This window comes from Glandiceps talaboti, chromosome 18 (genome assembly GCF_964340395.1).
Source record: "Glandiceps talaboti chromosome 18, keGlaTala1.1, whole genome shotgun sequence".
Taxonomy (NCBI): domain Eukaryota; kingdom Metazoa; phylum Hemichordata; class Enteropneusta; family Spengelidae; genus Glandiceps; species Glandiceps talaboti.
Window position 1 is genome coordinate 4,201,838 of NC_135566.1, and position 15,055 is coordinate 4,216,892.

Below are 15,055 nucleotides of genomic sequence, written 5' to 3' on the forward strand. Positions count from 1 at the left end.
GATAGGGGTAAAGGACAGTGATTACTACCACACTATGATGAGGGTAGGGGCACAGGACAGTGATGACTACCACACTATGATGAGGGTAGGGGTAAAGGACAGTGATTACTACCACACTATGATGATGGTAGGGGCAAAGGACAGTGATGGCTGCCACACTATGATGTGGGTAAGGGCTAAGGCCACTGCCACCTTATGAGGGTAGGGGTAAAGGACAGTGATGACAGCCACATTTTGATAATTTCTCCTCCATCCTATAAACTCTTGTTGCAGAATGTTGGCCTATTAACCCCGACACAACTCCAATATTAGTACGATTGGCTCTGATGGCTATCATTATTATACAATGTAACTTAATAATCCGATCAAGTAGAGAGGGTGAGCATACATAAACTAACAAATCACGAACCTGCCACAAAGTTCAAATATTTCTATCGCACACAGGGCAGCAGATCAGATTGTCCAAATATACCCCACATTTTTTCAACCCAAGGAAAGGAATTATTTTTATGAGAAGACAACAGACTAGTATTTCAACACATAGAATAATGTCTTTGTGTACAGATAGCGATCGTTTTATACTTCCTTCTGAGATGGTTATACTTTTAACTTCATTTGAAACAGGCATGTGGTATTAGCGGCTATAATTTACAATGAAAATTTACGAGTCCAATAAATCTATGCACTCATTTTCTCAAATTTCTTGATGATGTTTTCCACTGTTATAATTTTCTCTCAACCCAATCTCAAATGAAATCATGACCACCACACCGCAGTTCATGCAAATAGCAAGTACTACTAATGGATCGGCAGATTTGTTTCACTAGCCAGCACAGCTCAGTTGGATCACATCAATGTATTTGATCACAGCAGTATGTTACTCACTTCACAGCTCATTACAGCTATCAAGCTTACCAACAAAACACCCAAATACCTATAATCCAAGTACTGACAGGTAAAAACTGACAGCAAAGTAGGAGCTAAAAGTACAAACAATACTTGTTCTAAAAATAACTCAAAACTTTTCTGTTTGGTTTACTTTTTTAATCTTAGAGTAGACTACAATTTGGCAAACATTTTTGAATTCACTTTTCCTCTTTCAAGTTTCAGTGATGAGAAATAGTGTACTAACAAAATAGATAGAAAATCTATCTTTATTTCCTATTTATAAGTGCATGTATGATCGTGATATTTTAAGAATAAACCAAGAACATCGTTCATACCCAAGGATTCAGTGAGCGATAATAAAAAGTGATAACAAATCTGTCTTTAACACCTTTTTTATAACTCTGAGCATGATATTTTAAGAATAACCCCCAAAACATTGTTCATACCCACGGATTTCGTTAACGATAAAAACCTTACAGCTGTGCCTATTACTTTGAAGTGACACCGACTTTATGAAAAATGTATGTATCCTTTGAAAACAGCTGCTGGTTATTGTAGAATATATACATGTTGGTTTAAGTTATTAGAAAGACTTCTCTGTACTTTATCAATCCATGACGATGACATAGCCCCGACAGACAGACAGCTAGCAAGCTAGCCAGACTGCTGGGGGAACGGAGAGAAAAAAAAGGTGAAATATTACCTTGTTCAGTGTATCAGCTTAAATCAAAAGCAATAAGTGAGCCCTGAATGACAAGGTCTTTCAATTAGGACCAAATTCTGGACATGCTCAGTTTGTCTTCTCTATTCCTGCGTGATATTTTTTCGAGCAGTTTAAAGTAATTAAGGTATGGTGAGATCTGCTGCTAGAAATTCACTGATCTTTGTCGGGAGTCCTCACATTGCATCTCACCGTACATTTAGTGAGGTCTAATTGGATTGTAACTTGTACTGTTTTCTAACGACCTGTTTTAAGGTCATTAGGCTGTACGATTGCTTCTCTGATTACATTGCCATTAAAGGGATTTGTATAGCAATCAGTACAATAACAAGCCGACTTAAAAAGCTATCAACAGACCTATCAACCCTCACTGCCACACTAAACCTTAATATACTCAATTACAGTAAAAACATAAAACACATCAAACCATCCTCTACCTGGTTGTCACGGCAACGAACGTTGCCTTGACAACTGTCCATTTCTCTGGGGCATCTTCTCAATATCATGTCATTATCTTAAGGTAAAATGATCAATAATTTCCACATATTGTCTCATAATTGATTCTCATTACACCAGAACTATAAGGTTTGTGATTTAAAAGGTTACATGTGCTGCAGCACACAAGTATTCAGTTAGTTCACTCTGGCATGAAACAATTACTGTTCTACAAATTTTTACAGTGTTTTTTTTCCCTTTAGTGCACCTGCACTGTCTTTAATACTCAGTAATAAGTTGATGCCAGTGAACTGCTCAGCTCTCTACAAATCTCCTTCCTGATTTTGTCGACACAAGCAGCTTGGGCTAATAAGCAATCAATATGCCTACTGTTTGCTTTGGCAATCATTACCTGACTATACATTTGTATTTCATGGGTGCTGGTTTGTCAATCAGACACCTCATCAATTATGGTGGCTCTAAAAAGACACATTACAGAACACCTACGATTTGTACCATTTCACTTTGCAGCCACTAAAAGGAACGACCCCCATTAATGTCAAATTCATAACACTTAACTACTTCCTGTAAAGTTCAACATTCATAAACATGCATTTCACAAAAATAGTCAGAATTTTTTACTTATTTCATTTTATATCAAATTTATTATATAACTAATAACTTAATGTACAGTTCAATTTATAGACATGCATTTCATTCAAAAAGGGAGAATTTTTATTTAATTTATTTGACATCAAATTAATAACACATCTAATGACATACTGTATGGTTTAATTCATCAAGATGCAATAATTTGAAAATTGGAGAATTTTTACTCATCATACGTTCATCTTACTAAATATCGAATTAATTTGAATATTATTTCATCTAAATGCAAAAGTGGTGTTGGCAGCCTGCCATTTCAAATGACGGCGATTTTTAACAAACTACAAAATACCCTGCATTTTTCACAGGATGAATTTATATCATATAGAAATTACAATGGTGAAAAACGGTCAATAAAAAAACCATTAATCATTAAAATAAATGATGCTAGTGGCACTGCAGCATAACTGACACAGCATTGTTCGTAGTCATTTGACATTTGAATGGTCAAAAAATATTAGGGTGTCTGATATTTACATGATAATGTATATACCAGCTTAAATGTGACAGACCATCAACACTGAGAAAGACTTTTGTTGAGTCTAAAAGAAATGGTTACAAAAGAAAAATATACACATATATGTAGATGATTTATCTTGTCATAAAACTCTGTATGAACTATGGTTGTGATCGGTGTATGCTAATTCTTGACAACGATGTTCAAATAGTGTATGAAATATGACAATTGTCAACTAGCACGAATCGAAATTCAATGCAGAAATCTTCAACTGCATGTGCATTATAATTATTGTAGTTGTAATATTTTGGCACTGGATTTACTTTTAAATAAGCACAAAAGCTTCTTCCGCATAAATAAGTTCCAATACCAGTTGTCATATTTCTATATTCAGTTGTTATGAATGGTGTCAACAACAGGTGCAGTGAGTATGGCAGGCTGACTGGATAAATAGTGTCTGCTTTCCCCTTGCACTCCATCATATCAAACTGTACCCGGCACATTTTTAAATAGCTATTCCGCCAAAATATTCCGGTACCAAAATAAGTAAGTTTACAATATATGAACTGACAATTTGATGAATGTTTTGGTCAACAAATCATACATGCATACATCATGTATGTGTCAGCACCACATATAATATCTATGCTGCTCACCTAATATGAAATCAAGAGAGAAATATTTTAATCTTTAAAATCTACTGTATCCATTTTTAAAATGATGAAGGTGAAAGGATGTGAGGCGACTTGATACACAAAGTATACGTTTACATGTAACCTTCCCTCGAACTATCATTTTAATTATCTATATCCTGTAACTGAGCCATATTCATCATGTGTATCTGGAGGTGATTTTTAAAACAGTCACTGCCTGCAAGTCAGTAGTGACTTTTCACGATGTACATCAGACTTGCATTTTCTATGACACTGCTAGCGAAGTTTAGTTGCTCTGCCCTGTGCAGGTCTTTTTATGAACTGCACTTACAAATATTGCTTTTCTAGCCTAGAGCACTACACAAGGTGTATACACATTAGAATCAGTTGCAACAAATCACCTCATTGGTTAAGAAGACCTTGTCTTGGCAGTAGAGCTGATAATTGACCAATCAGACTTCAGCTAAGTGTCCGTATCAAGGTGAGCTTACATATATTCACTAACACAATCAAAGTCCTGGACATTATCTTTCGTTACATTCACTTCTTGCATTGTGACAGAACTCTCACTTCTATTCTATATATACATGCTGTTTGTTGTTCAATGTATGTCTTGCACTGCGCAAAATCTCACACTACATGTACACCCACATCCATCACGACCTTGTTGTTTAATTTTACCCGTGGCAAAATTAATCAGAAAGTGACTCTTAAGCACAGACGAAAGACTCAGTATTTCATTAAATGTGTACACAAAGTTGAAGTATATGTCAAGTCATCAATGAACGTGTCTACACACCCAAAACATCTTGGACCTCGTTGGTGTTTTTTTTTTAATACACTAGCACTAAGATTAATCTGACTAGCACTGAAATCCATGTATACATGCATGAGAACACCTACATTTTTTAGAACTGAAGACATAATTTGTATAACCTTTTAACGAAGCACAGCCAAAACAGCATTGACTTTTTCTTCTTTTTTCATAAGCTGACTAACCTAAAACTGAATGTGTGACGACACCTACATTTGAGATGAATTTTGAGACTTTTCACCAAGAATCTACAAAGCTTACAAATCTTATATCTTGTTTCTTCTTTTTTTAATCATAAGCTGACTTTGGAATTATTAAACCCTGACATGTACGTATGAAATGTGTGAGAACACCTCCGTTTTTAGCACTCAAAAACTTTTTGAACTTTTTAATCCCACCACGGTGGATTTGAATACAGGAAGTCCTCAGGCATATCTAGAAACCCCCTTAACATAAACCAGTTCGGCTTAATCTGTATTTAATCCGATAATACCAAACAGAAACCCTTACAGCTATGTTCTAAGGCACAAACATTCAATATCGGAAAATGGTAGGGTGAGATGTACTTTATCCTTCACTGCATTAAGTCCACTATTGACTAGTTATTGTGATGTCAACTTTTTTAGTTTCCATAAAGTTCACATAGATTATTGACTAGTTATTGTGATGTCAACTTTTTAGGTTTGCATAAAGTTCACATAGATTATTGACTAGTTATTGTGATGTCAACTTTTTTAGGTTTGCATAAAGTTCACATAGATTATTGACTAGTTATTGTGATGTCAACTTTTTAGATTTCCATAAAGTTCACATAGATTATTGACTAGATATTGTGATGTCAACTTTTTTAGTTTGCATAAAGTTCACATAGATTATTGACTAGTTATTGTGATGTCAACTTTTTAGGTTTGCATAAAGTTCACATAGATTATTGACTAGTTATTGTGATGTCAACTTTTTAGATTTCCATAAAGTTGACATAGATTATTGACTAGTTATTGTGATGTCAACTTTGTTAGTTTGTATAAAGTTCACATAGATTATTGACTAGTTATTGTGATGTCAACTTTTTAGGTTTGCATAAAGTTCACATAGATTATTGACTAGTTATTGTGATGTCAACTTTTTTAGGTTTGCATAAAGTTCACATAGATTATTGACTAGTTATTGTGATGTCAACTTTTTAGATTTCCATAAAGTTCACATAGATTATTGACTAGATATTGTGATGTCAACTTTTTTAGTTTGCATAAAGTTCACATAGATTATTGACTAGATATTGTAATGTCAACTTTTTTAGTTTGCATAAAGTTCACATAGATTACTGACTAGTTATTGTGATGTCAACTTTTTATGTTTCCATAAAGTTCACATAGATTATTGACTAGTTATTGTGATGTCAACTTTTTAGGTTTGCATAAAGTTCACATAGATTATTGACTAGTCATTGTGATGTAAAATCATTCCTGTGGTTATTTCTGAATCAATAACATGTACATGACTACAGTTATTCACACAAATACAATACCGAAAAATAATTCAGATATTTAAATCAATATGCTCAATATGCTAACAACGTGCAAATAATAATATGCAAATGTCAACATTCATATACAAATCTTTGATACCATGCATATAAACAAAGACACAATATTAATTTGTTATTAAAAATTTCATTTCTCATGAACATTATTTGCTTTTAGCCTTCCTCAGAGAATAAAATAAAATGTGTAATTTATAAAACCTACACGAAACAGTTTTGTGAAAATACAGCATTGAACAAAATGCAATGGATTGTTATTTAAACTATTGTGAGCAGATTTTACATAGAAAAATAATGCCAATGGTGTAGTAGCACAACTGTAGTTTTATAAAATGATTATCCACATGCTGATCCATGCTACTTGTACCGGTAGGTATAGGTGTTCATTTGCTGAATGATTATCCAGTTGCCTATCCAGCCCTGTTGTTATCTTTGCAATACACACAATCATTTGGTTGTTGCTAAGGGCATGGTCATGGTTGCTAGGGCCAATTGTGTCAAAATATTTTGAACAAAATCTGCGGCGTAACACTTATAGAAACATCTTACCAAATTTCAGTCTCATTGACAAAATACTTTTTAAGATACAAGTTTGTGACCAAACTTCACATTTTTACACCTAATTTGCACATTGCTGATAAGATCATTATATGCTTAATATTTCTTCATCTATACACCCCAAATGCACCCTCATTAAAGTTCAGCCCAATCTACTCAGTAGTTTTGAAATTATAGGTTACTAAAAAGACACATTTTTAGACCTAATTTGCATATCATATCACTGATGAGATCATCTTGTCATGAACATTTCTCAATCTACACACTTATAAGAAATTTGCCACCATATTTCACATCAATCTGCTAGGTAGTTTTATGAGTTTAAGTTTTTGACCAAAAGTGACATTTTTATACCCAAATAACACATGTACCTGTAATGTGATCATTATGCTTTGAACAGTTTGCCAACTAGGCACCACAAGTAGTGTGCCCACAAAATACAGACAATTGATCTTGGGTTTTTTAAGTTTAAGTCGTACACACACACACACACACACACACAGAGAGAGACAGACAGACAGACAGACAGACAGACGGACAGACAGACAGACACCGCACCATGCCTATAGCATGACTGAACCTTATCAGTTCAGTTGTGCTAATAAAAAATGTAATATAAGTTTCATATATTTTGTATTCCTACTGTTATAACTGCTGGTGGTGTTAATAGCTCAGTGTTGTTACTATTGATTTGTTTGGGGCTGTCATCACTTTCAGTAATAGTTTACCAATTCCAACAGATAGTAATAAATGAATAGTGTGATTCAGCGTACCATAAAAAAAACAACCCGGTCTCACCATTACAACTGATCTGTGCTACAAATCAAAGTAAAGTGAATCACACAATATCACCTATAATATAAATGTTCACCTAGCCAAAGTAGTGCAGCGCTAAATTCAATCACAACCCCTTCTCAGTAAAAAACATCCCTCTGACAATTCATCATGGAGGATTCCTAAATTGACCAATAACGGAAAATAGGATATAAGAAATTACATTACCTACAATAAACAATCATCTTTTACTAGCATGTATTTTGTCTCGTTATTTTTTGAAAGCACTAAAAGCCTCGACACAGGAGTAAAACAGCGGCACTTTGTATTTAATCTGTTTTTTTGGACCATTCAGGGACTGCTTTTATGAGGATTGATAGCAAGAGATTGTTCATGGGCTACAGAGTGGTGTAAATTTGCCAAGACTTTCATGGAATTTTTGACAAACCTGCATATTACTAGAATCACACTGTTTCTGACCTTTCACATAGAAGATATAACACAATTTTGGCTCTGTAATCGCATCAGAAGTACAAATTCTTTCCGTCTCAATTCTGACCTTTGCAGAAATCGCATTATCAAAGGTCCCAAAATCCATAACCTTATAATTGCTATTTCCACAGAGCCAAATTAGTTCTTTTAACTTGGTTTCACTATATACCTCCGAGCTACATTATCGGTTTACTTTCACGTTTCCAGGGAGAGGGTCGGTTATCTTTTGAAATAACAACAATCTTGGCAAGAGATCGAGACAGTGAGAGAAAGTGATGATTACCTTTCACAGCACAGTACGAGTATCACACATTCTGTAGATCCCAGAGTGAAAAATTGTTTGGCTCTTCAGAAAAAAAGATACATTCAAACCACAATCAGTGTCTTAACCAAGTATGATTAATCGGCCATGTTTCGTCAATCCAACGTCATAATTCATCTTAGAATATTACAACGATATGAAGTCACCAATAGAACTATCTAATGAAAAGTAACTGATGAAAGCCCTAGAAATTGTCAATACCTCGTCCGCGTGATGAATCACCTATTTTGCACGATTCATGCATTCATAAAGTCTCTCTGCAAATGTCAACTAGCTGCTGTTGCTTGCAATTTGATATAATCAATATTTCATAGGCTCTATATTTGATAGGGGTTGATTTCCCTTTTGATCAGCTGTCCAATAGGAATCCATCACACTCCGGCTAAGATAACCATTGTCTTTTGTACGCCCGGCTACGTGCAATTTCCTTTCCCTGTTCGAAAGGAAACCATGGCTAGGTAAAATGGACTAACCTTTGTGTCCTAACAAACAAAGGAACAGCTAATCATGCATTGATTATTGCTTTCTTTTGATTGAGCTGTAACATTTTTATGTCTAAATTTTTTATCTGGAAAACTGACTATCAAATATCACAATGATATAAAACTTGTGTCCTCTCGGCGGTAAAAAAAAATTAAACTGAAAAAGATGAAGCCCCTTGTAGTGAAAAACAAGATGGGTTAAAATTCTCGAAAATGATGACCCTGGAAGTGCAGTTGCTATAGCAATGAGTTGCTTAGAATTGACCTTAATATCATCAGAAAGCTGTCAGCCAGAGAAAGATTTCAATACGGTATTCAGGGGTCTATTTTACATCATCGATATATTAAATTTTGAATTACTTTCATTTCCTTTGTTGATGCAGCAATCTACATTGGCAGCAAATAGACTCAAGCACAATTGGCGTCATTTGATAGCGTTTCACACACCACTACATTTATATATGGAGTAAATTAAACTCTGAGTAAACATCAAAATCTGGCCATTATTTCACACACCCTCTTTCATAAAAGGGTATATGATCTGCCTGGATGAGATTCACAAATAGAACGCTACATCTGATGGTGGAGACTTAAAATACATAAGCAATAAATATTCCGCCTGTCTGACAACAAAAGCGACACACAGATGCGACATATACAATATGGCTACCCCATTCCCAAAAATAACAATGAATTAATTCCACTGACATCTGGTTTTTTATGTATTTAATGGGGCATTACCAAAGTCTTTGAAAATCATCCATCATTGTTCCCTATCCTTGATTTCTTTATTTAAAAATCGTTGATGGGTATCTATTTAATTATTCGTGTTCCAATAATATTTTTATCTAGGCCAGAAAACTAATTTATTTTCAGAAACAAGGCCAGAAAAAAATTAAAAAGCTGATCAACGGGCCTGACCTACCCAATTTTTAGCATTTCAGTTCTTCTGTTTTTTCTTCTTCTATTTTTGGTGAAGGGCAATATATCCCCATGTGGGCTTCGCATGCTAGTAAAATGCACACTTTGTTTCAAAATTAAGGGGATATCTTTATATATTCTGAATAACACATGTAACAATATACATTTGTGCCAATTCCAAATGATATACCGGTAATATCTTCTACAGTGGTTTACTTGGCTTTGATGATCCATACACGGGTGAATTGAGATTAAACTAAACTGTTGCATATCCAACGTGCACTAAAAGGAATGACAAAAGTTTATGACCATGGGAAGGGGGCTAAGCAGTCATTGGGTCATCAAAAGTCTGATAGTCTGAAAGTCTTGAAACGTTTTCCTTTTTATTAGTGATTTTTTCGAACCAAATTAAACTTTAGGAGAAGTAATTTCCCAAGTGCATCCGCAAAATATCTTTCAGCTTTGCCACAACTAAATACACTTCATAGCCAGATAACAGATACTGCATGGTATAATTGTTTCAATTCTGGTATTTTAATACCATATTCAAACATGTAAAACTTTAAATTATGTCTATGGTTTGATATTTTATGCCTCTAAATGGCCTCCTACATTGTCTTATTTTCAAAAAAGTTTTCATCTTTGTAGGTGTCTCCTTCCAATCATCCAATCAATAGCAATCATGGTGATAATTGTTTTTCTCCCAAAACAAGATGAAAGGTGGCTGCCTAAGTACCTCCCTGTAGAGTTTAGAGCTCATTATGAGACATCTCCTTATGCATGTGAAATTCACATCTTTTGTAAAGTAATCTTGTTTGTTTGGACTGTTATTGTAGTTGGTTATCACTGTTATTTTAATGCATCATTGTACCATATAATTGTATATCTCCACTGTAGTGCAGGTGACAGAAGGACTGGATAAAATAATTCTGGAGTTTCATTTGGCAGGTTTTAACATTTTTGAGAGGAGAGGGGAAGAGGAGAAGGTAAGAGGAGCTGCAAAATGTGTTTAACCATAAATTGTGTACATTTCCTAAGTGTAGAATTGGTGGAAATTGATTGCCATACAGACAAATTGCAAGAGATAAAAATCAAAATGACTGAATAAGTGCTATATAAACTCAACTTGAAATGTTTTGCCATCATTATATACAGCTTGTTTTTACATCCTTGTCAAGCATTGTAAAAAAAAATTGACCTACCTACCTACCTACCCAATGTGATGTGTTAGATTGCCAGTTAACAGCTTTTTAAAATTTGTTCTGGCCTAAGCTTGATATCAACATAAGTATTGACGATACTTTGTAAACATATATATGTCATTTGTTAATCTAGAAATTTGAACAAATCTAACGACATCTCTTTCACAAAGTCATTGTAGATTTTGGATAAAATGAGACTTCTTGTAAATTGTACATGTTAACAATACTTATTGACATCTACAATACTTGTTATTCAAAATCAAAATATTTTCAGCTCATCTGATGAAAAGTAAAACTCCTTTCCACAAAATCACTGCATATTTTGGTGAAATTACATTTCTTGTACATTGTACGTGTTGATGAAACATTGCAGAAATCTATGGTACGCATCATTCAAAATCACATCTCCACATACACAATAAATAAATCTCCCTTCAACAAATTCATTGCAGATGATTTGGGGTGAAATTCAGCCAAATGTTGCTCCAATCAAATGTGAAATACCATACCAACATGTCTGTAGCAAATAATCTATGAAACCTGATACAGTAACTATCAGTGTACATAAAAGCTACCATCCATATTATTTTTCTGTTTATAAAAACTGCTACAATCTGTTACATATGTTGGCTTTATAAAAGCATAATTTATCAAGAATTTTCCATCATCTCCACTACCTTCCATTTATATTAAGGTTGGCTTAATTACATATTATTACATCTGGTATATATACAAAATATACAACAAATAGAACCCCCGCCCCTGCAAATTAATTACAGTTGATAATAACATTTTTCTGTCTGTATCTACCACTGTCAGTGTCTGTCAGTAACTACCTCTGTCTGTCTGTCTGTCTGTCTGTCTGTCTGTCTGTCTGTCTGTCTGTCTGTCTGTCTGTCCCTCCCTACCTCAAATAACTTTTTTCTTCCCAAGCCCAATTTTCAAACTACAAAATGTAACAAACATTGGAACAGAATTATCACATAACTATGTACAACCCATAACACCAAAGTAAAGCGTTTTCTGTATATACCACAATTGTTTATAGCATCCATATCATATAAAACCCATAACACCAAAGTAAAGCATAGTGTAAAACTAAAAGTACACTGTTTCATTAATTGACCACATTAGAAAGGCCACATGCTAGGCTTGTAAATAAACCAATTGAAAAAGTATACTTTTACACTTGATATGGCTGCTGTAATTTATAAATGAATGAAGCATATAGAGAAAGTGCTTTACTTCAGTGTTACCTGTTGTAATTTGAGGTTTACATATATGACATAGATAGATGGGAGTATATATAATTCATTTGATTCCCTCAATCTTTAATACTAGCAATAATGTACTGTTAGGGTTTCTGATTTCCATACAATATGAAAAACACAATATGGATATATAGTTTTTAAAATGATTGTTTTCAATTAACTTTCATTATTCCTTGAATGACAGAGATTGATCGACTGAGTCAATAATTAAAATATCTATAAAACAAACGAGATTGAATTTCCTACATTTAGGATTAATTTAGTTTTTAGTTTCTTCAACAAAACTGTTCAGTGCGTTGCCTGCCTCCCGTCCTATGATTAAAATAAATAATTCCACTTTGTTCCATTTTATGTATATTTTCACTGAACAGTACTTATAGCCACATTATTTGTAACTTAATGTACAGATTGACACTATATAAATCTGCCTTTACTACACCTAATTACAAAGAACTCACTAAGTGAAAGTGATTCTTTTTCACATCAAATTATTTTGACACAAAAAATCAGTTCAGTTAAATAATCTGAAACAAGTTTAAGGCCAAAATACATACCTATACAGTAGATGTAGTGCACAGAGAATTGTGAGAATTTCGATTAAAAAAATCCTGACAAGAATCATACATATATGGATATAAGTGGCACCTTTGTGGTCGATAACACTGTCAATACATACAAGACAGTTATAGGATACCATTCTAGCCTCTCAATACACCCCATCATCAATGTATCAAACACTTTCTACAAGCACACATGTACAAGTTTGCAGTACAGTAAACACCATCTGTGCCTTCTAGACTTTTACAGTGAAAACATTGGAAGAAATATACAGTCATGTAATACAATCAATTTTTTGTTAATAATGTCTGACGACTGTCGATATTTTCTTCTCTTTCACATCTGTTCAATTTGACTTGTTTTGCTTTATTAAAGTGCAGGTGTCGTACACTGCCTGTCTTCTATTGTTGCCTGTATTTTGGGGTGCTAACAAACTATAGTTTGACACTACAATTGAATTCAAATATTTTTTTTGTAGGACTCTATAGTGTGTGGGACTCTCTAGTGTGTGTACAAACGACTTTGGATGACTGCTGCATTTTACCACAGCTTAACTGAGCAACAAGGGACAGAAAGAGAAACACATCAGTACAAGAGAACAGATCAAACCAAGATATACTTTGAGATTATGATGCTTAAAAAACCACCAAACTTTTTGAATTTTTATAGTGTTAAACTCTTGTCTGTAAATGCTCCAAAACATATGTGCAACAGTACATGTGCCGTGCATGACCCCTGTACTTTAAGTTTAAGTCATTAATCGTTGCTATAGTTACCTCCCTCATCAAGTGAATTTCCTCAAGAATTATACATGTAATTAAACATAATGTATGCATTGTTTATAAATGTATTAAAAGACAGATCTCAGGTGAATAGCAATCAATTAGCATTTTTGTGATAAGACAATACATTTAAATTAAGTTAATTAAGTTACTAATACAGATTCAAAGGATGCAGATGAATACATGTACAGACTGGAAAGACACACAGTTGGACGAATGTGTAGAAGGACATATAGAGACAGTCAAAGACAGGAACAGACAGGTGGATGGACAGGTAGAGGGACATGTAGAGATAGGCAGAGACAGGAACAGACAGGTGGATGGACAGGTAGAGGGATATATAGAGACAGTCCAAGGCAGGAACAGACAGGTGGATGGACAGGTAGAGGGACATGTAGAGATAGGCAGAGACAGGAACAGGCAGGTGGATGGACAGGTAGAGGGACATGTAGAGATAGGCAGAGACAGGAACAGACAGGTGGATGGACAGGTAGAGGGACATGTAGAGATAGGCAGAGACAGGAACAGACAGGTGGATGGACAGGTAGAGGGACATGTAGAGATAGGCAGAGACAGGAACAGACAGGTGGAGGGACATGTAGAGGGACATGTAGAGATAGGCAGAGAAAGGAACAGACAGGTGGATGGACAGAGAGAGGGAAATGTAGAGATAGGCAGAGACAGGAACGGACAGGTGGATGGACAGGTAGAGGGACACATAGTGATAGCTAGGCAGAGACAGGGAGAGAGATAAACAAGGCTGGAAGGAGGGAGAGAGAGAGAGAGAGAGAGAGAGAGAGAGAGAGAGAGAGAGAGAGAGAGAGAGAGAGAGAGAGAGAGAGAGGGGGGGGGGGAGAAAGAGAGAGACACACACACACACACACACACACACACACACAGTCTCCTACAAAAAAGTATACAATATTGTCTAACTAGTATTGACACATACAAGCTGAGACCTATGCATGGAATTACAACATCAAATAGTACAGTATCATTAACACATCTTAGCATTCCATAGAAATCTTTGTTACAACTGACACCTTACACATACATATTCAAAGTAGCAGTAATCTCTGCATACAGCTCTTCTAGACAGATACATCATAATCACACAAAAAATGTCATCAAATATTTCAGTTTTTGATGTCTCTGTAATGACAAATCACCATGTATATATGACAAAAGATGTCACAATTTTTGCTAGTTAACCTTACTGACTGGAAAACACAAACAAAAAACAAAATGAAATACAGGTAGTTATTAAACACAAGTTTGAATGCCTAGAACTTCTGAAATAATATCAACTAACTATAATCAGAGAAATGTAAACTTTTTAACCTTCTGTACGTGGAAACCATTACTAGTGATTTTATGTCATGGATACAGATACAGATACAGATACAGATACAGATACAGATACACATACAGATACACATACACATACACATACAGATACACATACACTAACACCAATACACTAAATAAAACATATAAATTATGATAGAGCAGACAA

The 15,055-nt window shown here is 34.6% G+C and overlaps 1 protein-coding gene across 6 annotated transcripts in view; it reads right to left on the reverse strand.

The window, feature by feature from the left end:
- The window catches only part of LOC144448923 (autism susceptibility gene 2 protein homolog), a 145,390-nt gene that overhangs the window by 56,567 nt on the left and 73,768 nt on the right, over nucleotides 1–15,055 (reverse strand). The gene's annotated exons all lie outside the window — the stretch shown is intronic.